The 27282-nt window shown below is 37.7% G+C and overlaps 1 protein-coding gene across 1 annotated transcript in view; it reads left to right on the plus strand.

The window, feature by feature from the left end:
• Nucleotides 1–344: 344 nt before the first annotated feature.
• LOC137242990 (uncharacterized) overlaps nt 345–27282 on the plus strand; it is a 217055-nt gene continuing 190117 nt past the window's right edge. Inside the window, exon 1 of the mRNA XM_067770205.1 lies at nt 345–622. The gene's annotated coding sequence lies outside the window, so the exon portion shown is untranslated. The remainder of the gene's footprint in view (nt 623–27282) is intronic.

Consider the following 27282-nt stretch of genomic DNA (forward strand, 5'->3'; position numbering starts at 1 on the left):
GCTTATTAGACGGCTTCAGGCTTGATAAATCCACTACGGAACGGATTTTCAATTAGGAGATCGTCTTGGAGAATACCCATGGAGTTCAAAACTCTCCAAAAAAACTTTTTTAGAAATGTTAAATGGTTCTGACCTCACTAACTTGATATTTTTGAGACTTTTTTTGATTGGCAAAATATAATTTTTGCGTTACGGCAGACCCTAATGTCAACATGTGTTTAGAAATACATACATATATACCCACCTATGTACCTAAAATAATATGTATATGAACATAAAAATCTGTGAACGGCAACTTAAAAAATCATTTGAATAAATATTTATTTTCACAGTTCAATGTTTGGATGCGCCGCTGCCTGGACGCGAGTCTAATAAGCTTATGGCCAAACATCATACAAACAGACAAATTTCGAGTTCTGAAGAATTATGACATGATCACCTTAGAGTACCGTCAATCGTCTCATGATTTGGCTAAACGCTCCAGCTTTGATCTGAAATTAAAACTACATAAATAAAAAAATAATAAATATTCCGCAAGATCGGTCTGACGTTGGCGTTACTCGTTCACATCACTTCTCATACATTATGACGTCGAGTAGTTGCCAAGTGGTAACAAAAAAAGGTACTTTTTTTTGTTTTACGTCAACTCACGTGTGCAGCATGCAAAATATTTAACATAATTTTATATTCAGGTAAAATCATAGAAGTGACTTTGAGTGATATTCTTGTCAGGCAGGAAATAGCAAAAGCATTGCTACAGCTGACGAAGAATTTGGTAAGAGAGTTGGCTCGAAAAGAGTGAGTTGTGTATTTGTGTGTGTGTCTTGATCAATTAAGGTATGAATTACCTATAATGAATAATAACTTTTTATTAAGTCAATTAAAATGGCATAAAATATTATTAATAATGTACTAGAAAAAATGTAGCTTATCTATGGGCGCAGCGGATCTTTAATAGCGTGTAAAAACTGATTCAAGTAAGCGCAAGAACTCACCTCGCAGGTCATGGGGAGTGTTACGGATAAGGACAGTCAGTTCGAAGATATAATTTTTGCTGGTTCGATCCTTTATTGACAATGTCGGTATAATTTTAGAGCAATTTTGGGACCTTTTTTTTAATTTCTTCAGGACTGTTTCGGAATCATTTGGGACTACTTTGAGAAAATTGTCGCAAAATATCAAGATGTTTTTGGGTCTATTTCCGCAACAGTTTCTGGATCATTTTAGACTGTTTCTGAATCATTTCGTGATTATATCCAGATGTTTACGACATGGCCTTTGAGGTATTTTCAAGAATATTCAGAACAGTTTCTAACCTTTCAGGGACCATTTCGGTATATTTTCGACATGGTTTTCGGGCTTTAGGCGGAACTAGGATACCTTTCGAGACTATTTTCGGCTTCATTAAGACTATATCGCGACGATTTCGGCGTTGTTTTCCGGATAATCTGGAATCGAGTTCGTGATCATCACCCTCCTATTGGGAAAGGTGTTTTTTTTTTCAAATCTTTACATCTCAGAGGCTACTCGACCTAAACCAAGAACATTTTGTTTGTGGATTGGATAGATTGCAAGAGTTTGAAAGCCGCAAGTTGCTAATGGATATGATACTTTCACGTCTTATTGTCAATCGACTTACTGGGAAAGATACGACAGTCTGGCTAGTATCTGACGATGCTAGTACCCAATGCGTATCCGACAGGAAATATCTCTTCGGCTGTATTCGAAAAGAACAGAACCAACAAATGATCAGTTTTCTGTGATAGGTAAGATGAGGTTAGGAGGCTTACTCGGAGGCACACATAGTCCAGTATTAATAGATATCATAATTAATTGTGGTATCATAAATGTAAACCATTACCCCTCTTCCCAAAACTACTTCAAGGACCTGATAATTGCTGACAAGTCTTTGATGCAACTCCATACTTGATGCAGATCATTCAGAAAGGTAGCTTCCATACAGCGCTATCCAGCGCCTCGCCAGGCAATGCTGTTTGGCATCTCTTAACGACGCACGACAAGTGCGGATGAAGTGATCTAACGTTTTCTCCGTTTCGTCATCTTTACAATTCCTACCTCATCGACGATAAGGTATTCATTTCTTCTGCCTGCCAGTAAGGCGGTGCCCAGTTATTACTCCAAGTTTAGGATCCCTACTAAGGGTGTAAACGTGACGGGATTGATAAATTGTCAACGGTTTCGGTATACCAAATTTTACTTGGATATCTGCAAAACCAAGAGATTAGTTTGAATTTATAGTCCGACATGGCTTATTCGGTATAGCTGGTCATCCTTAGACTTCAGATTGCAGTAGTAAATTTAGGATGTAGCGCTTGATCAAAAATGAAGGATTCGAACTACGCTCGCTTCTCTTAGAACTCTTAGAAAGATCAGATACGAAGTATGCAATGTGTAAAAGATTAAAATATGCAAAAGAAGGCAATTGGGAAAAACTTTACAACAAATAAGGCATGACGTAGCTGAATGCGTTTGTAACCATTTCAACTATCGTAGGAGTGCGGGTTCGACTCCCACTCCCGGAAGAAAAGGCTTTGAAGAGATTTACAAGGTATAATCGAAACAGCTGTCGCCTTGTCCGTCCTGATGTCACGCTGTTTAAATTTTCCCAAACTACTAAATAAATTAAAAATTGCTTCAAATAAATGTTTTCACACATTTAAAAAAAAAGCAAAACGGGCAATCCCCGATTAAATCGTATTAAGACTAGTTGTGGCCGCGGATCGCTTCCGTTTAGAAATCCCGCGGTTTCTTGTGACCGCCACTTTTGAACTTATCGTCTTTTACCAGTCAAACCCTCGCTGTCATCTTCGAACATCAGCCCGATTAGCTTCATAAGAGTCGCCGAAATTTGCATGTGGTTTTGACTGCTTTGAGCCCTGGTGGATCCAGACATAGTTGATGCATAAGCATCTCCGCCCTGATAATGTGGTGACTACTTTTAGCCTTCAGCTTGCTTTGATCCTTGTCACGATCTTCCGGTGATTCTTTATAAGCTTTTTATTTTACGTAGTAAGAGGCCCAAAATCTTTCTTCTGCATCGTCCGTAGGTTGATTTCTGTGCCATCCGGCTGGGAAAAAAGGGTACAAGTAGCGCTCTATACGCAATTTTGATCCCAAGGATACGTTTTATATGTTTTTATCTTCTATTTGTCCCTATCCAAGTTCTCTGGGGCATTCGATTGCCCCCTTATTGCGAATCATTCGGTATCGCTACCTATGGTTAAATTCCTTAAATGAGATCTGATATAGCCCCCATATCCAACTCTGGCATAGTTTATATCGTCCTCCTATGAGTGTGCTGCACCATCAATTTAAAGCAAATTTGTCCATATAATATCTGCGAACTTAATCGGCCAATACATTTGGGACCTTCCTGTTAACCTACCACAGCTTTCAAAAGACTGGGCCTGGCATGAGGAAAACATTCTTTGCAGTGTTCCGTCCTTAATGTGTGTTAACAAACTCACAAGAAATTGAAAATGGGCATGGCATTGCCCCTTTTTAGTAAATTTCGTCACCATAGCTAATTCGCAAAAAATTTAGGATTTGGAGTCAATTTCTTAAGCTTTTAGGAGGCTAAATATAGGATAGCCAGTCTTTCAGGCACTTTGAGTAAGCCTTCCAACTCTCGGAATTTTGCATCCTTCGTTGAGCTGTTCATACTGCCATATGGTAAACGTTGGCCAAGATGGGAGTTGGTTTGTTATTAAGTTTTCTTGTAGGACTGCAGTTTTACAATTACATATATATTCATACACAAAAGTACATACATATGTACATGTTTACATCCCACCATGCAAGTTTTACTATCTTGTTTACAATCTTATCAAAGGTCCTTGCCCTTGTAACTATTTCTACATTTATTGCAGTCATACTGTGCAAGTACTTGCCCAGCCCTAGTTTGCAAGCCCAGTTGCAGTTGGAAGCTTCTTCTTCTTGATGTTGCAAACTGGTTGGAAGAAACTAGTTTTAAAGATTTTGTTGCAAGATATTTCCCACTAAATCAAGTGGCTAAGTTACGTATAGTACAAAGAATAGCGACATGATGGCTAGCTCACTAGAAGCAGAATGCCAAGAAAATAGAAGAAAAACTGAAACATATTGACACAAGATTTATTTGCTTCTAAAATGAATTCTAGGATGCTGGCTTAGCATTTACACTCTTCCTCATGGTATGACAATCATTTGGGAACAGGGGGATCACAGACAAAGGCGTGATTGGTTTGTTGGGCGGCTACTGTCGTTTCAGGTGTAGATCTCAAAAGGCTATAATATTTTTATTTGAAATGAACAAAGTTTCATTTGACTTAAAAAAAGTTTCATTTGATTTGAAGAAAGTTTTAATTGATTTGAAAAAGTTTCATTTGATTTAAAAAAAATTCATTTGCTTTGACTTAAAAACGTTTGACTTGAAAAAAGGTTAGTGTGATTTGAAAAAAGTTTTATTCGACTTGAAAAGAGTTTCATTTAATTTGAAAAAAGTTTCATTTGACTTAAGCATGTTTCGTTTTATTTAAAAAAAGTTTCATTTCATTTGAAAAAAAAATTCATTTCATTTGACTTAAAAACGTTTGACTTGAAAAAAATTTTATTCGACTTGAAAAGAGTTTCATTTAATTTGAAAAAAGCTTCATTTGACTTAACAAAGTTTCATTTGATTCGAAGAAAATTTTATTTGATTTGAAAAAGTTCCATTTGATTTAAAAATTTTTCAAATGACTTTCATTTAATTTGAAAAAAGTTTCACTTGACTTAAAAAAGTTTCATTTAACTTGAAACAATTTTCATTTAATTTGAAAAACTTTCATTTGACTGAAAAATTTGCTTTGGTTTGAAAAAAAAATTTAATTTGACTGAACTTGAAAAAAGTTTAATTTTATTTGAATAATGTTTAGTTTGTCTTGAAAAAATTTTATTTGACTTAACAGGGTTTGACTTGTAAAAGTTTCGTTTGATTTGAAATATGTTTTGTTCCACTTGATGTTCATTTGATTTGAAAAAAGTTTCATTTGACTTAAAAATGTTTGACTTGAAAAAAGTTTGATTTTATATGAAGAAGTCTTAATTTAACTTGAAAGAAAGTTTCGTGTGACTTGAAAAAAGTTTCATTTGATATGGAGAAAGTTTGATTTAACTTGAAAAAAGTTTCGTTTGACTCGAAAAAAGTTTCATTTCATTTGAAGAAAGTTTAATTTAGCTTGAAAAAAAAGTTCCAGTGTGACTTGAAACAAGTTTCATTTGACTTGAAAAAGTTTAATTTAACTTGAAAAAAAGTTTCGTCTGATTTGAAAAAGTTTCACTTACAAGCTTTATCGGGATTCAGTATTTAATCCCGCACTCATCTCTAATTTCAGACTTTTTTGTATAATAGTTATGTAAACATATGTATTTTTGAAGTAGACTTCTTTGCATGGTCCATTGAAAAAATCACAGCTTTACAATTCATTCACCCTTCAACGGGAATTTCAAAAAGAGTATATTAGTCAATTTGTCGCACTAGTTCTAAGAATATTACAAACAAAGTATGCAAACAGAATATTAAATCCTTGCAAAGCTGCTGGAAATATTTGCTGAAGTGCGACAAGTTATTAGGCTTTAATTTCATAACTGAAACACCAGGCAAATGCTTTAACATTTATGTAAGTGGGTACTCACAAAAGTTTGCTGAATATGTTACAAAAATTGGTAAGCATATTTTGAGCTTATCGGCTTACCTACTTGCTAACATAATTGGCGCTAAACCGTTAGATTATGCCATAACGGTTTAGTTCTACTGCTAGAATTATCTTTTTCAGAATCAGGTGTTGTGTGTCGCTTCTCTTATCGTTAGGATCGTGAAGATCTGGGTCATACAAGAGGTCTGAAGTCGCACTGATATGGTCCCATCAGTTCGTTGACTTTGGGCATCAGTCTTTTGCACAATACGAAAGATAGAACCTTACACGCGATATTAGGGTATCGGATTCTTTATTTCTCTAGCTAGCTAGCAACTGGGAGAGGTGCTTCCTCTATTTAACAGGTCGCCCATGTAATTCCATCAGGAGTCTGCGCTGGTCAGAATCTTCGGGCATTATTCCTATCAGCGAGCATCTGAGGCTCCTCGCACTCAGTCCGTTCTGCCTCACGATTTTCCTTCTAAAGATACGTCTTCCCTCCGTCCGCAGCATGGCTCTATAGGCATCGCCATTTTTTCCTTACTGTACCAGTTGAGAAGCTCCAAATCAAAACGCAATAATTACAATCGAACACTTTCGAGAAAATTGAGAAAACGCTATCAAAAAATGTAAGGTGTCATTACAAATCCATATTTTTAGTACAGTTTTAAGTAAGTAAGACCAATTATTCTTTTAGTTTTTATTAACAGTCTGGAAGCTATTGTAAATTAGAATGTGGTTACATCAAAATTCGAAAAAATTGTATATGTACTTATTACGTTTTGATATGGAATACCTTAGTTATTTTTGCGGGCCGGCTGGAAACCTATAGTCTCAGCAGCGGCGGTACGTAATAAGAGTGAAATATGGCCCCACTGCTAACCCAAATTGTCGGGTCCAAGATTGCTCTCAGTTAACATATCTAAGAACCGAGTGTAATAATGTATGCTTCGTGACGAGCTGGTCCGACTCGAAATTTGGACCTCGTAGAGTGCGCACATTCGGGACACTAGAGCTAAGTCTACCGTCGATCACGATGCGATCGATTTGGTTTCGTGTTCTTCGATCATAAGACCGCCAAGTAGCTTGATGCATCATTTTATGTTGGAACCTGTTACCGAAAAATGATCATATTTCGAGCCGCAGCGAAGTCAATCAGCCTCAATGCATTTTGAGAAGATAAATCTTGTAGGCAAAATTTTCTCCAGTAGGGCCAAATATCCCTTCTTTGCCCACCCTGGCGTTGAATTCGCCCACCATGGTTTTAATATCATGACGGAGCAGTTATCGTATGTCATTTCTAGTTTCTCATATAACGAGTCCTTATCCTTGTCGTTCGTATCGTCTATTGTTGCGTAAGAGCACATAAACGCATACATAAAAGCTTCGCCTTCATGAGGATCGCAAGACGTTCGTTCCCAGCAGTGAACCACAGTAAATGGTGGCGAAGTTTAATTCCCACCACAAAACCAACACCTTGTCTCCAAATTGCGCGTTTGCTTACTTTGTTGGGCCTTGTTAGGTAAATGGATAAAATAATTTGCAGCACAGAAAGTATTCCTATCGACACTCGAATTTGTGAGCTGTGTGGGGAAAAACTATTGAAGGACTACATTATCCACTTTGAGGCTTCCAATAAGTGTAAGCTATCGCGTAGGATGCTCGATGGTAAGTGGCAAATAATGAATACGGGAGTTACTACGGCACACTGTGGAATGCGAGATATTTCTTGATGAAGGTGTTGCAGTTTTGGCGCACTCGAGTCTTCGGAGAATTTCAGACATGTTCGGAACTATATTTTTGCAATTTACTGACTGTTCTCTCCTAACATAAAGCAAGTTTATTACAAAGATTTAAGAAAATTTATTTACCACTCCAGCTCTTAGGAGTGATACGGCTGTCAGATCAAAAAGCAGCAAGTGGCATAGGTCCTACAAAGCTTCTAGTATTTGCCAAGAGGACGGATAGTTTATAACAAAGTTCATTGTTTTATGATACGAGTTTTTCCGTTTGGTCGGTAAACAAACTTTTGGTAACACTACAGACTCATTAAGTCTATGTGAGATCCTCACCAACCGGCCAGTTCCACCTAACCTAACCTAATTCCCATGCTACCATAGAAAAAAAATTATAATTTGAGCAGCTGATTTTTTTTGCCAAGAACGATAATCTTTGAAATCAATTTGAAAGCCACAAAATAATGAATCACAAAGAACCTCTCTTCTACACCTTTTCCAGTTTAAGTTCAGAAAATTACAATTCGAGTTCAGAAAAATCCAATTTAAGTTCAGAAATTCGAATTTAAATTCAGAAAATTACAATTCAAATTCAGAATTTTCATTTCGAGTTCAGAAAATTACAATTCAAATTCAGAAAATTATAAGTAGGGTGTTATTTTTAAAAGTTATTCCAATTCATACTACGTAATGTAATACTTACATGTTATTTGCGGAAGTGTTGATGCTTCGTTGACAATGGTGGCTTGGATATACTGTACCCCAAATTTTCTCCAAGGCGTGTACATCCCGAGCTAAGAAATCAAACGGAGGACAACTCTTTGCAACAAGTGCATGAGGACGCTCCGGCCATGAAAGTACTTGGAAAGTAAGTAGACGGAGAGATCTCTACAGAGTTGCGAGAGGCAGGTGGAGGAAGACTTGATCTGTACACACAGTACTTATACGTTACTTGCGGGATTGTGGACGCTCCGTTGATTTCGTCATACCTTTACATATGAGAGGAGGAAAGAAAAGAGAGGAAACCGTTTTTCGGTATCTCATTCATGTGAGCAAAATTGGTTTAAGTGAGTAAAGAAGGCAAATGCTTCCTTAACAGATAGTAGGCCTTCATATCCTTGTATCAGATTATTAGCGATAACATTTACCACCTTACATACTTTAATTGCCATTGCATGAAAGAAAAAATGCCTGAAAAACTTTCTGAACCTGGAATGTATTTTTCTGAACTTGAGTTGTAATTTTCTGAACTTAAATTTGAATTTCTGGACTTGAAGTGCAACTTTCTGAATTTGAATTGTAAATTTCTGAATTAAAATTGGAATTCTGAACTTGAATTGCAATTTTCTGAATTTGAATTGTAAATTTCTGAACTTGAATTGTAATTTTCTGAACTTGAATTGTAATTTTCTGAACTTAAACTGGAAAATGTGTAGAAAAAAGCCATAAGCCCATAAATTAAATTTTACCTCATTACCGGATTAAGATGACAGCAAAAGAATATAAAAGCCTGCAACGTTTTACTAAGCCACCAGAAAGCTCTTATTTTGACAAAGACTGGGTGTGGCTCACAGTAATAGTGGTGTTCGCCAAGGAGCTCAGCCACATTCAAATACACCCTCAAGTGAACACATTTCTTTTTGGTTCTGGGCTTGCACGCCATAATACCCAAATCGAACTCCATCAACACCCCAAGCTTTATAAGCTACAAAAGTGAAGCTTAAAATTAAAATGTTTGCAAGATTCCCACGCTAATGCTGCTTTAAGTGCCAACTGGCCGAGTATTCACCAAAGCAGCAAAATGCGCCAAAAATATTCCAGATTTCTTTTGGCAAATATTGAAGAAGAGCAGCATAAATGTGCCTACATATAAAAGGCGTAAAATTTATGTAAACGTGGAATTTCACATTGTGACGTTAGTTTGGTTAGGCCGTAAGTAAAAAGTTCACAAGAAAGCAACGGAAACACATTCCATAAAGTAAGCGTGTGGACAACTCTGTTTTGGACCTATGTACTACCTGGTTTTTACTAGAAGGTATAGAAGATATTCAATAGAAATTCAGATCTTCTTCTTCACTGCAGGACATCATATCCAATAGCACTGCTTAGCTGGGACTTTAAAGTTACAAAGAATTTTATGTCATTGTCTTCCTGGCTACGCGAATTTTTAATGACAGGCACTTCGAAAGTAACCATCATGAATATAGGACCGCTATGAAGAGGTATAAAAGGGCCATGCGATACAAAAATTCCTGGTGCCAAAACGGGAGTCGAGTGAGATCAAAAAGGACCCAAGAAGGCATAGCAAGACTCTTTTTACAATATATTAACGGAAACTGTCTGGGATCATCAGCTGTGAGCTTTGCACTTTTTGTCTATGGTCACTTGCCAGACGAAGAGATAGGAAAAGAACACATGTAAGGCGATGTGATAACTGGGATCTTGGGTCACTTTCCTGCATAAATGCGTACTTCAAAGAGAGAGTGTGGAAATATTGAAGGTAGGGGCCTAGTGACAAGCTTAGCTTTTCTCTTGGGAAGTAAGCTTCAGTCTTCCAGGTTGAAGTATTCATAATCCCCAAGAGTGTGCACACCTGAGAAAGGAGCAAAAAGTAACAGCAAAGCGCTGGCTAGCTCTCTTAATCTTTAAAATCTGGTACGTCAATGTAGGTTGCTGCATAATAATGTTGCTGGGCCACACGGGAGACTCTAAGAATCAGACAGCAGACCACTTTGTCAAGGTAAACTTGGAACAAGGTAAACTGGGAAGGCCATCGAAGTCAATGTAAGTATCTTAGCGAATTTTGGTCGAAATCGTTACTCAGAAGCATGAAAGGTCGTAGACAGGCAAAGCCATATGAGGCCATCAATCTCAGCCTGTTTCAAATGAGTTCACTTAGTATTAACACATAAATAGGATACTGCTGCATGACAGACAATCCATGCCCATTTTGTTTTGAGCAGAAGATGTGGGTCATAGCTAGTCTACCTACTTTGCATGCTATATGCTGACAGATGTACGTTGACTTCGGCTTAGATTGCATCAGGTTTTTTCTGAGCTTTGGATTTTGATCCACATGGACTGAAAATAGGACTGAAGTGTCATGTCAGTGGCAACAGTTTAGTATTGGAAGGCGTGTTGAAGCAGCCTTACTGTATTATGTATTTAAGGAATATTAGTAAAGCAGTTTAAGAGTACTCCACAACCCTATGGGTATATTCAGTATAAGAGATATCCTTACGAATTGGTCAACCAGCTCCATAGCTTATACTCGTATTCATTTAAAAATTATGGTCCAATTTTTAATGCGTTGTCCTAGGGCAGGATCACTTTACCAGATCGTTGTTACTCTATTTTTTGTTTCTAAGTATGCTATCGAATCTTTGAGGGAGAGTAATTTACAAAAAACCATCTGCATAGAGTACTCACAAGCAAAGCGAGAACTCGAGTAGATAATCCACATTGGAGTATTAACCATTGAAAAATTTAAACCATGATTACAACGATTTTTGCAGGATTTGAGCTTAGCAACGATTTGAAATAATTGGGCAAAGTTAATTGACTACACAAAATTATGATTAACACATTTAAAATTACTTAAATAAACAATTGATTATATTTTTTGTTAATCAAAAAGGAGGTTTCTTTTAAGAATCATTTGTTTTTTAGTTTATCAAAAGGCAGATTGATTAAGCAATCACTTTTCGATCACAGTTTGAAAAAAATGGGTTAATCGTAGATTTGATGTTTAATCTTTTTATTAAGACTGTGATTAATCAAAAAAGGGTATATGTTTTAAATTAAAATAAGAGCATTTGAGGTAAACTGATTGGTATTAATTAACTAAGTCAACGATTAATTGAACAATAGCTTATTCAACTAACTTAATTAGTCGAATAAACGCTCAGCTTGGAAATAATCTCAACTGCAACAACAAACCATTTTTTATGTAGCAAAACTTTAGTGATCGTCAAAACATAGCAATACATGCATAGATCAATGCTTGATTAGCAAGATTATTTTGCTCTTCATAATCACTACAATCATTATGATGGTGTTTGTTATGTGCATTCTACGCTCTAAGAAGTAGTTGTTGTTACAACAGCTTTTTTTTTATGTACACGAGTACGTGGCACACAACTAAAAAATTTGTATGTATATATTGTCTTTGATCCTATCGTCGCACTGTTTCCACTCATCCACGATTTCCCTGCACAGCATCCTCTACTGCAACTATATATCACGAGCCATTCCCTTCCTGCTTCTTAGCTGCCTTGAATGGTTGATACCTTTTTCTTTACATTTTTCTCTATTCCAGAGCTCGTCGTGCATGCGCTTCCAACTTTGTGTTTGTGCACATTCACCTCCCATTCCTCCCTTTCCAATGCCATTTTTATTATCGTTTTGTGTAATGATAGTACTCGTATTTTTGTCCGTTACGAATCGACTTTGCTGCTTTTCTGTTCTGTTGTAAATATTGCTGCAATGCGCTATGTATGTCTCTTACAATTGATGCTTCGAATGATATGATGGTTCGTGTTGCTGCAGTGGATAAGAGGATACCTTAGTTGGACTTTTTGGTTATTTATTGTTGCTGTAGCACTTCTTAGTTAGTAGGGCTTCTTATTCTAGCATCCATTTGATCTTGGCAAACCATGTGTGGTAAACTTTCCATAAATACGGGCCATTGCGTTTGGAGAGTTTGTAGTGGCAAAGTTTCTTGAACCTTAGATTGTCATCCATGCGTTGCTGACTGAAGCTGCTGAAACTTAGCCTCCCCAACGGTTGGAAGAGCAAAATAGTCGTGCATGCTATTACCCTGCAAAAATTGTTGGATCATGTGGTCCATTGGAGTACATACCATTATACTCCACTGTAATGCAGCAATGGACCAACTCCCCTGCAAAAATCCTTGGATCATGTGGTCCACTGGAGTACTTACCATTATACTCCTCTGTAATGCAGCAATGGACCAACTCATGTTTCTACACGAACACATTGTAAGCCGATCATTGCTCGTTTTTAACGATTTTTATCACTACACGATGTTTTGGACTGTGGGTACTCCATGGATTACTCTGATGTAATGCGGAGCTGGAGTATATGGTCCAGTCCTAGGACATCGCAATGTTAATTGGATCATATTTTTTGTATGAATTGTGGTTAATTTTGGAGTACTCGGTTGGTCCATAGCGAGTACTACATACATGCATGCATGGAGTACTCGCGATTTTTGCAGGGTAGTGCATCTACAATGTATCCGCTTGTGTTTAAAGAGGTTCATATTATACTCAAATACATGGAGGGAAACATGTCTCCAGTATCTAGTTGCATGTTTTGATTTCTGCACATCTGTTGCAATTTAATGCCATTTTGTGTACTACCAGTTTCTCGAAATTGGCATACGCAAATGCTAGTTCAGGCTTATTTAGTGGATACTGTAATAAGGAGGGATGAAATAATGTCAACGGACATAACGTCAACTGACCTTATGACCATTTCAAATGGCTTTAAAGTTAATTTAAGTTATGGCCTTATAAAATGCTCACAACGCAAAATTTCAGATGGCTACAATTTCAACGATATTGACGTAATGTTCGTCCTGTTTTTCCGAATTGGTCATAAGATCAAACGGCCATAAAATAAAATTAAGAAAAGTCATAAAGTCAATTGATATTATGATTATTTGAAGGGATTATAAGGCAAATGGATCTTATGGTCATCTGAAGTTGTCACAACGTCATTTGGCCGTTAACCTTATGCTACCCCACCATATACTAAAAGAATGTATAGGAATAGTAGATAGCTATACTTTTCTATACTCAACTGAGCAGAGCTCACAGAGTATATTAATTTTGTTTGCATAACAGTACCCTGTAACGGCATAAACTAATCGAGATAGATTTAGAATTCTATATAAAAATGATCTGGGCGAAAAAAGAAATTCATTTAGCCATGTCGTCCGTCCGTCCGTCCTTCCGTTAACACGATAACTTGAGTAAATTTTGAGGTATCTTGATGAAATTTGGTACGTAGGTTCCTGAGCACTTATCTCAGATCGCTATTTAAAATGAACGATATCGGACTATAACCACGCCCACTTTTTCAATATCGAAAATTTCGAAAAACAGAAAAACTGCGATAATTCATTACCAAGGACGGATAAAGCGATGAAACTTAGTAGGTGGGTTGACCTTATTACGGAGATTAGAAAATTAGTAAAATTTTGGACAATGGGCGTGGCACCGCCCACTTTTAAAAGAAGGTAATTTAAAAGTTTTGCAAGCTGTAATTTGGCAATCGTTGAAGATATCATAATGACATTTGGCAGAAACTTTACTCCTATTACTATATGTATCCTAAATAAAAATTAGCAAAATCGGACGACAAACACGCCCACCTTTAAAAAAAAATTTTTAAGTAAAATTTTAACAAAAAATTTAATATCTTTACAGTATATAAGTAAACTATGTCAAAATTCAACTCCAGTAATGATATGCTGCAACAAAATACAAAAATAAAAGAAAATTTCAAAATGGGCGTGGCTCCACCCTTTTTCATTTAATTCGTCTAGAATACTCTTAATGCCATAAGTCGAACAAAAATTTACCCATCCATGTGAAATTTGGTAAGGGCATAGCTTCTGTGACGATAACAGTTTTCTGTGAAAATGGGCGAAATCGGTTTGAAGGCACGCTCAGATTTTATACACAGTCGACCTTCTGTCCTTCCGCTCGGCCGTTAACGCGATAACTGAGTAAAAACCGATATATCTTTACTAAACTTAGTTCACGTACTTATATGAACTCAATTTATCTTGGTATTGAAAATGGGCGAAATCCGACTATGACCACGCCCACTTTTTCGATATCGAGTTTTCGAAAAATCAACAAAATGCTATAGCTCTATAACAAATTCGAAAAAAAGGATGAAACATGGTGATTGGATTGGTTTTTTTGATTCAAAATATAACTTTAGAAAAAAAGTTTGTAAAATGGGTATGACACCTACCATATTAAGTAGAAGAAAATGAAAAAGTTCTGCAGGGCGAAATCAAAAGCCCTTGGAATCATGGCAGGAATACTTTTAGTGGTATTGCATATATAAATAAATTAACGGTACCCGACAGATGGTGTTCTGGGTTACCCTGATCCACATTTTGGTCGATATCTCGAAAACGCCTTCAAATATACAACTAAAGGCCACTCCCTTTTAAAACCCTCATTAATACCTTTAATTTGATACCCATATCGTACAAACATATTCTAGAGTCACCCTTCGTCCACCTTTATGGCGATATCTCGAAAAGGCGTCCACATATAGAAGTAAGGCTCACTCCCTTTTAAAACATTCTTTAATACCTGCCATTTGATACACATGTCATACAACCACATTCCAGGGTTACCCTAGGTTCATTTTCCTACATGGTGATTTTCCCTTATTTTGGCTCCAAAGCTCTCAGCTGAGTATGTAATGTTCGGTTACACCCGAACTTAGTCTTGTTCGACTTCAAAACATGTTTGTGTTTTGTACTTAAAAAGTATTAGTTAGCACAAATTCTTATTTGACTTCAGCGAAACCTCTGCCTCAACATCAGAAAATCCGCCGGGAAACCCCCATCGATCAACTAGGGGCTGGGAATGGAAGCGATGAGGGAAAAAACAATGTAGGTAGATCAGCGAAGTATGAAAACCCTTAGGGAGCAAGTGTTAACACATCCACATGAGAGCTGGGAAAATAAAGAATTTAAGCATAGAAGTTTTAGCAGGGTAAATTACGACATAACCCAAATGCTCTGCACACTGGTAATTCAAAAAATACCTGTGTACAATCAAAAAGAAGAAGGGTCGATGTGTACATTAGCGAGTTAAAGACTTAAAATATACCTGCGTGGATGTTCCAGGACTCAAAAAAGTCGTTTCCCTGACCGTAGGGCTATTATCAAAAGGTGAGCTCAGAAGAGCTGTGACTCAAGTTGCGACTCAAGCGAAAAGCGATACGGGGTGCTCATGTAGGAGCCTCGATGCTAAGTAGCACACATGATGCTCGCGGCACTCAACACGATTCGGGGGTTTTCCTTGCGTGCATATAAATTTTCTAAATGTGGCCTTTTGTCAAGAGCTAAATGTAAACCGCAAGTTCAAGTTGGCTGATCACTGCAGTGTATTGCAAGCGGAAGTTGCTGCGATTAAGGATGCAGTGGTAGGAAATGCTATCCAGTGCTACTACGGTTAGGGAATTTAACATCTACTGTGATGGCCAAGCGGCTATCAAGGCCTTGAGTTCAACTACAGTGCCATTGAGGGTGGTCGCATCGGTACAACTGAGCCGGATGAAGATGGCTGTTGGAATTTCGGGATTCCGCTGGCCACATTTGGTTTTCTCCTCCATAGCTAGGCCTCGAGTCAGCTCAGCAAACGTTGGGTGGACACCACATCTTGCAGGGTAGCAAAATCTTTCTGGCCGGAAGTGGATGGCAGGAGGCCTGCCGAATTAATTGCGTTCATTAAGGCTCACCTTCAATGGTCATTGGAGTTTTGGCAGGGCAATGCTCCATGAGTATCCATGCGGTATGTCTCAATATACTGGAAACTCCATCCTGCTGCAGCTGTATGAAGGATGATGAGGTGGAATCATCAAATCACTTTATGCCTGATTTCCCAGCTTTTGCCAGAACTAGGCGAAAGTATTTCTGTCGCGACTCACTTGGATCTCCCGAGGATATATCCAAGGTTCAGAGTGGTATCGTTCGGTACTTTATTGTTGCTACCCAGCGATTCTCTAAGTTGCTATATCTACGTAATCGTTATTTTATTGTATGTGGTATCACAACGGACCTTCATGTTGTCCAAGTGAGCTTTCTTTTGCTTTATTTACTAAGACAATATTTTTTAAAATAAAGGACTAGGGATAAATGACTTAAAATCTACAAGTTTTTTGAACTTTACAATAAATTTCTAGATACATAGTTCAATAAGCGAATAAATGTAAAAGGAATAAAGGAGCACATAGAGAAAGACGGAAAGAAAGAAAGGGTGTACTCAATGTTAGGTATACATGCACAACTTCCGCGATATCATAATTTTAATTTTGAATAATATTAGTATAAAAGTAGCATTCGATAATATCTGATAATCAACATTGTGGAATACCCTGTTAAAGTTAAGATAGGGATTGAATAGTCAGTTTAAATTGCCGTGGATTTGCTACCATTTTTAATTTGTTAGGTAGTGAGTTCCACAACTGCACGGTTCAAACTAAAAACATTCTTGAGGTAACTGAAGTGTGGTACTATAAGATTGCATGTTCTAGTTGAGTTTGCAAAAGTTAATTTCGAGAAGAGATAACTCGAACAACGGGTACGGATTAGGTTGTGTGTAAATAACAATAAACGGCGTTCAAACAATTTTGATAAACTGAAACCAAGAATTAGTTCGAATTTATGGTCATATTTTCTTTTTAGGTGTACATATCTAGCTGCTTTATTTATTAGCAATTGTAATTTACTCATGGAACACTTATCAATGCAACCATACTTACTTACTTACTTAATTGGCGCTTAACCGTTTAAACGGTTATGGCCGTCCAACAAGGCGCGCCGGTCGCTCCTTCGCTCCGCCAACCGGCGCCAATTGTTCACACCAAGGAAGTTTAAATCGTTTTCCAACTGGTCCTTCCTACGGAGTGGGGACCGCCCTCTACCTCTGCTTCCATAGGCGGGTTCCGATTTCTTGGCCGGAGCATCATATTTCATTCGCATAACATGGCCTACCCAGCGCAGCCGCTGCGTTTTAATTCGCTAGACTATATGGATGTCTGCGTATAGCTCGTACAGCTCATCATTAAATCTTCATCGGGTTCTCGCCATCGCCAACGCGTAGAGGTCCATAAATCTTTCGAAGAACTTTTCTCTCGAACACTCCCAAAGACGCTTCATCTGCTGTTGTTATGGTCCATGCTTCTGCCCCATATAGCAGGACGGGTACGATAAGTGACTTGTAGAGTATGATTTTCGTTCGAAGAGAGAGGACTTTAATTTTCAATTGCCTACCTAGTACAAAGTAGCATTTATTGGCAAGATTGATTCTTCGCTGGATTTCAGTGCTGATGATGTTGCTAGTGTTGATGCTGATTCCCAAATAAACGAAGTATTTTACTATTTCGAAATTATGGCTGCCAACAGTGGCGTGGTTGCCAAGGCACAAATTCGCTGCCTCTTTGCTCGATGACAGCAGGTACTTCGTTTTGTCCTCATTCACTATCATACCCACCTTTACCGCTTCTTTTGCCAGTTTGGAGTAAGCAGAACTAACAGCGCGGGTGTTTAGGCCGATGTTATCGATGTCATCAGCCTATGCCAGTAATTGCACGCTTTTATACAATATATTGTTCCAGTGCGGTTAAGTTCTGCAGCTAGTATAATTTTCTCCAGCATCAAATTAAAGAAATCGTCCGATAGGGGGTCACCCTGTATAAAATATCGTTTAGTTTCGAACGGAGAGGTCCTTCCCAATTCAGACTGAGCTGATAGTGTTGCTCAACGTCATTTTGCACAGCCGTATAAGTTTTGCGGGGAAACCAAATTCAGACATAGCGGCATATAGGCAGCTCCGTTTCGTGCTGTCTAAGGCTGCTTTAAAATCGACGAAGATGTGATGTGTGTCGATTCTCTTTTCACGGGTATTTTCCAAGATTTGGCGCATTGTGAAAATCTGATCGATGGTAGATTTACCAGGTCTTAAGCCGCACTGATAAGGTCCAATCAGCCGGTTCACGATGGGCTTCGATATTACACTTGAAAGGACCTTATATGCGATATTAAGAAGGCTGATTCCACGATAGTTGGTACATTTTGCAGTATCCCCCTTCTTGTGGACTGGGCAAAGAACACTTAGATTCAAATCGTCGTGCATGCACTCGTCCGCCCATATTTTGCGAAGAAGCTGCTGCATGCGCCTTACCAACTCCTCGCCGCCGTACTTGAATAGCTCCGCGGGCAATCCATCAGCGTTCGCGGCCTTGGTATTTTTCAAACTGGTTATTGCGGTTCTCCAAAGTTGTCTCAATACAGAGTACGCCTTAGAAATTGTTGCATTTATATGATTAACGCATGAGAGGGAGGTACTCAACCAGCTTCCCTTGTCAGGGCAGTTACCACCTAGCCTAACCTAGATTTGGCATATCCCTGTAATGATTTTGACCTCATTTTCGTTATGAAATATTTATTTAAAAAATTACAGCGCTGGCTTGGTCAGGTAAAACACAATTAAATCCAGATCTTCTAATAGGTTGACATGGAAATGTTGCCTTGTATGTATTCAGAATATCTCAGCGCTTTACCAGGAAACGAGGATTTTCCTCACGACCTTAAAAGTAAAAAGTTGAGCCAGAATTTTTAGAAATTCGCCTTTTCATATCAGCTCACTGTAATGCGAGTGTTGAAGACAAGACCGAAGTCATGAGCACTTTGAAAATCTGCATTTATTGAACCATCTAGGTTCTTCGTCCTGTCCTACTCGCCAAAGCCTGACCTGATGCTGATTCGTACTTATGTATGTATAAATGTATATATATGCACGTTCATATGTGAAACAGGACTTAATCCCATTAGTAGAAGTTCGTTAGTGATGTTTCTTAAAAAAAAAACTTTCACACTTTAAAAAACAAACATGACAAGATTCTCAATTACTGCGCCTGCTTCAAGTGTTACCATCGCGTGTGAAGGAAGCGGTTTTATTTAGCAACAATGTTGCAAACTGTGCACACATACAAACCTCACGAATGCTCATATTATTTTCCGCAACCTTCACATAGTGATGAGTAAAAGAAAGAGGAGTCTTTCCAGAAGAGGATTGACACGATAGCCTACGTGGGACCCACAGTACACATTCAGATATGAAAAAATATGAAAGCTTGTTGGAATAAAACGTCTTATCAGCAATACGTTTGCCTCCCTGAAGAAGCAAGGACCTAATGAAAACCGATGTATCGAAACTCAAAAATTTACGGTAATACTCCAGATTTCGAAAAGCTGTTCTAATAATCTCAAACCGAAAAAATTATAAAATTTAGGTTATGTAGTTGATCCCGATGATTCGGTATAATGACTGCCTTGTACCTAAAGTTTTAAATCCTTTCCGATACTGCCTAGTGCGGCTGTCGAGTGCGGCTTTTTTTTTGCTAAAAATGTGTCAAAAAAATTGCAGCATGTAAATTCTGCGCTCTTTTTCAGTTCCTATTAATTTTGATATCTTTGATTTGTGTGAAGGAGCATTCTCTCGAAAAACCACAACAAAGAATATGCTAAAATGCAAATATGTGCTAGCAAACAAGACATTGCCTAAAGAACTTATTTGAAAATTCCATTAGTGATCGTAAAGGGGGTCACAACAGAAATTCGCTTAGTTAGCATACTCTTGACAAAATAGGACATATTGCAAAAAGTTGGCTTTGAAACCTTCTATAGCATCAAAGACGTTAGTGACCTATTTGGGAGTAAGTTTAGACTTTTGATCATCATACTGGGTGCAAATTAAAAATTCGCAGGCAAACATCGGAGGACTAACAAAAAACAAAAGGAAGCTACGGATGGGCATCACTCTATACACTTTGTATGCTTGTAAAAACTGTACAGCGGAAAACAGCTCCGAGATTAACCTCCGCTCATCGAAGTATACAGGGACTAGCCGTACAAGTGGTTTCCGATACAAATCCATCGTCCTTGTAGCGCTGGAAAGAATAATGTTGGGAGAACTAAAATATCAGACGGATCAAAGGCGCATGAAAATGCTAACAAAAAGAGCCTCGAAGAAACATTAAGGCTCGGGCAAGAACAATGGTAAAATGAGCAATAAGGCAGATGGACAGCGAAACTTATCACAGATGTTGAAGTATGGAGCACCAGAAGATTTGGTGAGGTAAATTACTATGTTACCCAAATGCTCTCTAGACATGGTTACTTAAAATAGTCCTTGCGCTGAATAAAAAAGGCCGAAGATACCAAGTGCGTTTTTACGGCAATGCGGACTTGGACGATGCTGAATACATTTTCTTCTAATGCTCGTGATAGGAGAAAAGCCGGCGAATGCTCAAGGAAAGAGCCGACCAAATCACAGTCGACAATGGTACCTCAAAAATGCTGGGTGAGCCAGAAGAGTAGCTACAAATCTGAAACTTCGTATAAACCACAATCAGAGCAAAAAAGCGGGACCACACCCCCACAGGTCAACACCAATTTTTTGATATATGACGTTGGCATCACTACCATACATTTTCGGAAAGCATAACCTAGGACCATGTGTTCGATAAGGCGAAGGATGAGTTTTAATTTCGAATGGCGATTTCCATTGCGGAATGTGGTGCTGAAAAAACGGTTAGATCAATCTTCAGCACTCTAAGGCGGCTTCCACTAATATGTTGCTCTACTTGGAACAAGGCAGAGTAGGATAAGTCCTTATCCAGGGGCAGTGGCTGAGCAATAACAACGAAGAGATTTTTTTTGTTCTGACTTATATGGAACCACGCTAGGTACAAAATAATGTTTATATTCAGCGTGCTTTGTACACAGAGTATATTAACTTTGATTGGATAACGGTTGGTTGTACAGGTATAAAGGAATCGAGTTAGATATATACTTCCATATATCAAAATCATCAGTATCGGAAAAAAATTTGATTGAGCCATGTCCGTCGGTCCGTCCGTCTATCCGTTAACACGATAACTTGAGTAAATACTGAGATATCTTCACCACATTTGGTACACGAGCTTATCTGGGCCCAGAATAGATTTGTATTGAAAATGAGTGAAATCGGATGATAAGCACGCCCACTTTTTATATATATAACATTTTGGAAAACACGAAAACCTGATTATTTAGTAAATAATACACCTAGAATGTTGAAATGGAATGATATTGAGACTCTTGATAAAAATTTGAAAACATTTTTTAAGTGGGCGTGGCACCGCCCACTTGTGATAAAATCAATTTTACAAATATTATTAATCATAAATCAAAAATCGTTAAACCTATCGTAACAAAATTCGGCAGAGACGTTGCCTTTACTATAAGGAATGCTTTGAAGAAAAATTAATGAAATCGGTTAAGGACGACACCCACTTTTATATAAAAGATTTTTAAAAGGGTCGTGGACGAATAAAATAAGCTATGTATTTGCAAAAAGGATCTTTATATCAATGGTATTTCATTTCCCAAGTGGATTTATAACAATAAATAGGAAAATTTTCAAATTTAAAAAATGGGCGCGACACCGCCCCTTTTATGACTAAGAAATTTTCTATGTTTCGGGAGTCATAACTCGAAGAAAAATTAACATATTGTAATGAAATTGTGTACACATATTTTCCTTATAGCAGAAAATATTTCTAGTAAAAATGGACGGGATCGGTTAAAGACCACGGCAATTTAGATATAAAGCAAGTTTAAAAGGGTCGAAGACTAGAATAATAAGATATAACTTAGCAAAAAATAGTTTAGAATCAATGATATTTCACTTATCAATTTTTACTGTTAGAGGAAATGCGAAGACATTTTTCTTTTAAACGGGCGATGCCACGTATTATGTAGAAAAGTAATTTATCTGAAATGAAATGTACAATTGAAGCTCACACTGAGTAAATAATGTTCGGTTACACCCGAACTTAGACACCTTTACTTGTTAGTTTTAACTTACATTGATTCCTGTTGCCAGCGCAAATACTTTCCCTAGCTCCAGGTCAAGGAAGCATTGAATCTCCCAACTCCGCCAAACCGCCAAAATGGGGGTTCAGAGGCAAACCTTGACGCCTTTTTTATTTTCAGCTCAACCACATAAGCCCGATTATATTTTAGTTAAGCCAAGGGTGACACTGCACGTGCATTCCACACGGGAGGACAAGAACGGATCAACGAGATTATTTTTGGATCAAGGAAAGATTTCTGTATTGGTGCACGGGAAGGCAATTAGGCCAAAATTGGCAAAAAGAAAATTCAAGCTTTTCTGCTGGCAGGACAGCGATTTGTGGGTGATTTCCGTTTACATGGCTCATTGGTATGCTATTTCATGTGAAATCACCACCGACTCAAAGCGAAAAGGAGTCAAACTGATCATTGGCGCCAACGCATATGCCCACTATAGTGGTTATTATTTTTTGTTAAATTATTAACTTTGTATTTTATACTTTGAATTTTAAATATTTTATTATCGAATTACTTTTTGGTAAATGAAAATTTTTGAATACTTCAAAAAGAAAATTTTTGATTATATTATTTTATACTTCAAATAAATACCATAATAATTTTAAAAAATAAATATTTAAATATTTGGTTAACCACCAAACCCACCACACCATCTGGGGAGCGCGGACTCCAATTCGAGGGGTTAGTCTTCAGTTATGTGTATAGTATATGAGTGGCTCTGTATATGCAACAGGGAAGCAGGGTAGTGGCAGATCCATCATAAGATTGGAGGTTTCTTAACGAACAATCTTTCTCTGGTCACCCATTTATTCAGATTTCTGTGATATTAAAAAAATGTAAGTAAGAAGAAAAATATCTTTTACAAACCCCATTAAAGGAAGTTAAAGAATCTGTCCGGAACTGCGATAGATGCAGGGAAAACTTCACCAAGGCATGCAACTCGCCTTTCAAGTCACGGCCGATGAAAAATTATTGTAGGACGACCTTAGAGCTATCAATAAGTGCCTCTTCAATTAAGACAAGAGGAGCAAATTACTTATCGGATTGGGGGTTCTATAAGATGAATTTGTTAATTTATAAGTATTAAATTAGGATGCTTGGCTGTCCTTGGAGACCCTTCTGCGAAAACTTGAAAGGCTGCAATGAATTCGCGAGACTCAACAAAATTCTCACTAGGAATCTTGACGCTTCGTGGTACTTTAAGGATGTTATTAGTGGCTGGACGATGAGCAGCCCGGAATTTCTGAACATTTTGTTGGACAATTACTTTCCGGATGTGCCGGTTACATAGAAACCTCTAATTTCATCGCTGGGAACTGCTAGCTCTGCAGGAATGCTTGCCATTCTATTGCCCATACGAACACTTAAAAATTGCATGTAAAATATTGAAGCAATAATAAATAACAAATTTAGGTTATTTTCAAGAGGATCATCAGAAGAAGAAAAATATTATACTGTAGCCACCACACCATAACCTTAAAACATTAGGGGGACTTTTACAACTTTTATCGATCCAGCCGGGCGTTTAAATGCGGAATTCAGTTGAAGAAGACTCTTTTGTATAATTTGTTTAAAATCCGTCCTATCTCAGAATTTTGTTTAATGCGTCACAATCACAGAATTTCGTTGAAGATCAACCTATCTTAGAATATAGCTGAAAAACTCCCAATCTGGTTTCAAAAGTGCTAAGATAAAACGTCTTTGGTTAAGATTTTTTTTTAATGTTGCTGGTATCTTTTTTCGAATCTTAAGCATAATTTCTGGAAAGTTGGCATTAAAATAATAACAAACAACCCATTCATGAGCTCAGCCGTTCGTGTATTTTTATATGTTGCGTGAGTTCCTTTCAACTGTGGGCGGGTCAAGTTCCAGGAAGTTTGGTTTTATTTTTATTTATCGCTCAGCTGTGCTTTTTTTGCTTATAAGTTCTTAGTAAGCATAGTGTGGTGGTGATTCTCGTGAAGAAATACTTTTTATATTCATATGGTATGTAGACCAGACCGCATTTGTATAAACTCGCTTTCTTAATATTTTTAGTTTCTTTGTTTAAAATATTTTTTGCTCCTGTTTTAAAATGCAGCATGAAAGGTCATGTTCTATTTTGGGTCATTTCAGTTTTTTGTTTCTAAGCATTGTTAAATAAACACATTTGCCTACGCCCCCTTTCTAAAGAAAGGACTATTTTTGTTCACATTTCGCGTTCTTTTGTTTTGTTTTAAATATTTCCATATGCACACAATCTAAGCAAATACACCTCTTTCATCTAAAACTCAAAGTGATTGGCCAGATCGTTACAAGGTGTATTTGTATGTCGTAATATAATCCAAGGACCTTGAGCTAACTTACTTTTATATTCCTTTCTCAAGACACAATACATTAAACAAATGTGTAGCGAACTTCTGTCACGCCCCCAACTTGTTGCTTTGTACGAAAGAGTAATTTAAGGTCCATTGATGGTCGAATGAGTTGAGCTTATGAATGCAACAAAAACGACAATAAAAATGTTAAAATGCAAAAACAACAAGAAAAAAATTAAAAAATAACTGACTTACCTGAAAAGGTTCATCAATGAAAGCCGGCAAGCGAAATAATAACAATATATATATATATATACATAAGTATTTAACGACATGTGAACAAAAAAATAATAAAAAAAAAATAAAATAAAAAGAAAAACAACAACTACAATATAACACCATAACGAGACGATCATGTGTTTATCGACACTTTGCGTTTCACCTCTCTCTTGATTGACATGAACGTGAGGACATGCGCGTTTGCTTGCACGTAGGTATGCGCTCAAGTTCCCGGCAGGCTTGAGCTAACAAAGAGAAACACGTAGATGATGACAAGAAAAATTGCAGTTAAAACTTAAATTTCGTAGCAGCATTAAATGACCGGATGATTTCACTTCGTAATCCTCCATAGAGTTAACACAGCTTGGTCTGCCAGGATATTAAGAAGAGCCGCATTGACTCTTTTTAGGCAGAAGAAGACATCATAGCTTGAAGTCATAAACTGACCAGAAAAACGTGGATACCTGGCAAAAACTTATATCAGCGCAACGCTTCCTTGGTTGACTAGAGTTCCACCTGTCCAACCTGTCTGTGCGTTTACCAACAGGCACGTTAAATTCGAAGTATCCTGGCAGCTGCTACACTCAATAGCTCTCCCTTTACCCACCCCCCACTCACAGAGCATTCCGTGAATACCTTACATGAACAATAAGTCCGTACAAAGTTTTAACAGAGTTTGTTCGATGGCCGAACTGAATATTCATTTTAAAAAACAGGACTCATATATATCCGCTTGGCAAATACTAGGAGTTCTGTAAGAATGCCCATAATCACAGAATCGTCCCTTTTAAGTGCTAAAACTAGCTTTATTAGATAAATGTCGTAATTATTATTGTCTTCAACATTCTGCAGGGTCTCTCTTGGTTACACGCCTATCCTGCTTGGTACTTTTTATCTCAGCCCATCTGATTAGGTTATACACAGTAACTAACGATAGCTTTGCTTGATGTATATGATGAAAAAGGATCAACCCTCTATCATATTTAGTAAAGTCTGGTCGATTCCACTATTTTGTGTTGAAGGTACATTTGTAGGTCCCAAAACATAAGTAAGCTGTTTTTTCTTCTCCAATACCTCCTCCTCTTGCCTCCTTGATAAAAGGCTTTTGTGGTACTATTGCCACGGGGATTTTCCAAGCTCCGTGTAACTATTCCCTAGCGTTTAACCTAACTTTGGCTTATTACTGACTTCACTTTTCTACGTTTTTGGCATATCATTACTATTTCCCCTCTTTCTGACATGCACCTTTTGGAGGTAGTTACTCTCTATCAATTTGGATCTGCCTTATTCTTCTTTTAGCAATAAAAAAGACTCCACGGGTAGTTGAGGTTAAAAGTTCAATTGAAAAAGATGTGCTTCACATGTCTTTAAATCCCTGGAACTGTTAAACAACCACGGCACTCTGCACAATTTTTAATGCAGCCGGGAACTGGGAGAACGATCGCTTGTTCTTACTGTTTCATATCCACTTTATTCTCACTTGCTCCCTCTCATTGTCTTGACTATAAAATTCTGTGTGATACATCTTGGTCGAAAGAGCACCTGCGTGACAAGGTAGGTTTAGTGGTCTAATATTATATGTGGAGGAGGAAAACCATTCGTGCTGTCATTTTAACACCATTACTTCCCGAGGAGGCCTGCTAATCGGAGAAATTATTTTAGTTTAGTCATCTAAAAGGTACGGTCCACATAACATGCAGTTTTTGATCACACAGTAGGGCGTTACTGAGTGCGGCTAAGCCCCCACATCCTCGAAAAGGTGCCTCCCCTAGTGAGGACAAGAAAATTTATTGCTTCAACTCCTTAATTTATAAAGATCCCAGAATAGCCAAAAGTCGGATATGTTTCAGACAAGTATACACATAGTTTCTCTCAATTGTCTGTAGTGAATACACCATAGTTTTCCTACTTGGGGGATAAAGAAACTACTTTAAAGTGTTTCTCTCTCATAAGCACATATATGGAGGTCTAGAAGTTAACAAAAAGGTGTGTATCGAAATTTCGAGAACAAACCCGGATTCTACGGAAAAAAACCTGAAAACTTTAAAATCAAACACGTATTAAATCTACTACGATCGCAGCAAAGGTCTATCACTGATCCTCGCATACGAATAAGAGCATAAATCCAAGGCGCAAGCTAATAAAAAAAGGAATCATGTGTATCTCGATATCCGTGGACAAAAGTAATCCCACATCAATATATTCGTGTCGTCTACAGGTACATACCAAACAGGAATACAAAAATACATTGTATGTATGTGAATATTATTATGAATTACCAAGAAATGCGCATTTCGTAGGCTTCATTTCAACAACGAGGCGGCGAGTATTTATACTCTTGTGAATCGTTCATCCGTGGTCGCCTTTTTTTTTACAATCTGAGCCTGTTCACTTTACCTGCCTACGGGCCAGTACTCAAACAAAAAGCAACGATGATCTATCGAGAGCTGGAAGGGTGTGTTGGCGTAGTTATCGTATGTCCGCTGTCTATACCCCTACGCGGTTGTTGTCAGCTCGGATCGAGCCAATGCATTGCGGTTCGTCCAAGGCACAACTCCTTGTACGAAGTCCAAAGATGATCAGCAGTTTTTGGAGCATGC

This window comes from Eurosta solidaginis, chromosome 1, assembly GCF_040869045.1.
Source record: "Eurosta solidaginis isolate ZX-2024a chromosome 1, ASM4086904v1, whole genome shotgun sequence".
Taxonomy (NCBI): Eukaryota; Metazoa; Arthropoda; class Insecta; order Diptera; family Tephritidae; genus Eurosta; species Eurosta solidaginis.